General features: G+C 41.7%; 1 non-coding gene across 1 annotated transcript; it reads left to right on the top strand.

Annotated features, from left to right (window-relative positions):
- Window positions 1-1,999: 1,999 nt before the first annotated feature.
- Window positions 2,000-2,103, top strand: LOC148567288 (small nucleolar RNA R71). Its single transcript, XR_015882963.1, has one exon. It is a non-coding gene; the product is annotated as a small nucleolar RNA R71 (small nucleolar RNA).
- The last annotated feature ends 922 nt before the right edge of the window (window positions 2,104-3,025 follow it).

The following is a 3,025-nucleotide window of genomic DNA, read 5'->3' as shown; positions in this document are numbered from 1 at the left end:
CAAGATTTTATGCATGCATATGGATGAACTTATCCCCTTCAAATCAGCTAGGGTCCATCCAATGGCATCTTGATGAGTTTGTAGCACCTTGATCAATTCTTCTTCTTGTTCTTGGTTCAGGGCAGAGCTAATGATAACAGGATGGCTCTCATCACTACCCAAGTATGCATACTTGAGATTAGGGGGCAATGCTTTGAGCTCAGGTTTTGGTGCTTCCTTCTCTTCTTTCACTCTCTCTGGCATGCTTGGCATGGTTGTTTCAGCAGCGTTGATGTCACTAACTTCAATATCCTTGGTGAACTCCTCCTCTGCCACTTCCTTTGTTGTTTCCTCAAAGGTTTCTTGTATTGCAATGTCCACTACATCCACCCTCATGCATTCCTTTAGTGATTCTGATGGATAGCTCATTGCCTTGAATACGTTAAACACCAATTTCTCGTCATGTAGTCTAAGAGTGAGTTCACCCTTTTGTACATCTATGATGGCTCCAGCAGTAGCCAGGAAGGGTCTTCCCAGAATTATTGAAGCTTTGGCTTCTTCCTCCATATCTAACACCACAAAATCAGCAGGAAATATAAAATCTCCCACTTTCACCAACAAATCCTCAACTATCCCATAAGGGAATTTAAAAGTTCGATCTGCCAATTGGAGGGCCATTCTTGTTGGTTTGGCTTCCTCAATCTTCATTCTTCTCATCATTGTTAGAGACATCAAATTGATACTAGCCCCTAAGTCACACAAGGCCTTCTCCACCATGACTTCTCCTATGATGCAGGGGATTTGGAAACTGCCTGGATCCTTCAATTTCTGAGGCAATTTGTGCTGAATGATGGCACTGCATTCTTCAGTTAACAACACAGTTTCCTCATTTCTCCAGCTTCTCTTCTTGGTCATTAATTCCTTTAAGAATTTTGCATAGAGTGGCATTTGCTCTATTGCCTCAACAAACGGAATGTTGATTTGAAGCTTCTTGAAAATCTCCAAGAATCTGGAGAATTGGCCATCCTTTTCACTTTTCATCAAACGTTGAGGATATGGTGCTTTAGGTGTATAAGGCTTCAGGACCTCTTTTTCTTTTTCTTTTGTTGCAGACGGTGTAAAAGATTGTCCTTGTTCCTTGTCTCTCACATTTTCCTTTGCTTCATCCTCTGTGGTTTCCTTTGAGATCTCCTTTAGATTCTTTCCACTTCTGAGGGTTATGGCCTTACATTCTTTCCTTGCAATAGCCTTGGCAGCATGAGAAACGCTTGGCCCAGGGGTTTGCTTATACAAATACACAATTTGATTTTCTAGCTTCTGGATGGCAGCTCCTTGGTTTTGCAGGTTAGAATTTACTTCTTCCTTAAAGGCTTTCGATTCGGTTATGTCTTGACTCATGGTTGCAAGCATTCCTTCTATCCTGTTTAATTGATCTTGAAATTGTTGGTTCGGATTAGGTTGGGTAGGTTGATTATTTTGGCCATGATATGATGGTTGGGAGTAAGTGTTTTGTGTGGCTTGGTATGATCTTTGGTTGGAGTTTTGGTATGTGGACTTGTTATGTTGGTTTTGCTGGTTTCCCCACCCAAAGTTTGGGTGGTTTTTCCAGCCTGGGTTGTAAGTGTTGGAATGTGGATCATATGGTTGCCTTTGTTGATTTCCTACATAATTTGCCTCTTCCCAATCACCTCCTTCAGTGCTTACTTCCTCTTGATCTTGTGTGTGTATTGCAGCCACTTGCTTTGTTTCTAATTTCCTGGTGAGCTCTGCTAGTTGCTTGGCAAACACCTTGTTTTGGGCTAAAATTGTATCAACATGGTTCAGCTCCATGACTCCCTTAGTGTTGTGTCTCTCTGAAGCATAGTAGTACTCATTCTCAGCCACTGTCTCAATCACTTCAATGGCTTCTTCCACAGTCTTTTTCCTGTTCAATGAACCTCCTGATGAATGGTCTACAGCCTTCCTTGATTCATAAGAAAGTCCATCATAGAAAATATGCAATTGCACCCAGTCATGGAACATGTCTGGTGGGCATTTCCTTGTCAAATCCTTGAATCTCTCCCATGCCTCGTAGAGAGTTTCACCATCTTGTTGTCTAAAGGTCTGAACCTCAGATTGAAGCCTATTGACCTTTTGTGGGGGGTAGAAACGTGCCAGAAATTTGCTTTCCACCTCATCCCAGGTTGTTAGGCTCCCCCTTGGGAATGATTCCAGCCACTTAGCTGCCTTGTCCCTAAGTGAAAATGGGAACAAGAGCAGTTTATAGGTATCTTCCTGGACTCCATTGGACTTCACAGTGTCGCAAATTCTCAGGAATTTTGTGAGATATTGGTTTGGATCTTCATTAGCACTCCCACCAAATGAACAATGATCCTCCACAAGTGATATTAGCTGTGGTTTGAGTTCAAAATTGTTGGCCTGAATGGGTGGTTTCTGAATGCTGCTACCACAATTCCCAGAGGTTGGGTTTATGTATGAACCAAGAACCCTCCTCTCAGGAATGGCATTGTTTCCATCAGCCCTCTCATGGTTGTGAACTTCTCTATCCATGTTGAGATCTAAAGCTTCCTCAAAATTGTCCTCAGATTCTCCTTCAGATTCCTCTTCTCTCAGTACTCTCTTCCCTCTTGCTTCCCTTCTAAGTCTATGAAGGGTTCTCTCTGGTTCGGTATATGGAGGAGTTGATGTCTCTCCTCTCCTACCTGTCATACAAGAACACAGCACAGGCACCAAACAAGTGAAATACTCTTGGTTAATGGAAGAGTATGGTTAGAGCAGTTGAGGAATTAATTCAAATAGTTAGTGAGTCAGTGAGTTAGTTGCTTCAATTTAAAGGCATAAAGAAAGAAAACAAGTAACAGAGTGCAGAAGTTAAAATTCAACAAGTAACTTGAACTAAATTATCAAAACAAACAAAAAAAAAATGCTCAATCTAGTTAACTTCCAATTTGAGAATTGTCAATCGAAAACCAATCCCCGGCAACGGCGCCATAAACTTGATGTGCATAAACTTGATATGCTACGATTTAGGAAATTGCACGATCGG

Source organism: Arachis ipaensis, chromosome B4 (assembly GCF_059453495.1).
Source record: "Arachis ipaensis isolate K30076 ecotype BB chromosome B4, ASM5945349v1, whole genome shotgun sequence".
NCBI lineage: Eukaryota > Viridiplantae > Streptophyta > Magnoliopsida > Fabales > Fabaceae > Arachis > Arachis ipaensis.
This window is presented reverse-complemented; position numbering and strand designations above follow the sequence as displayed.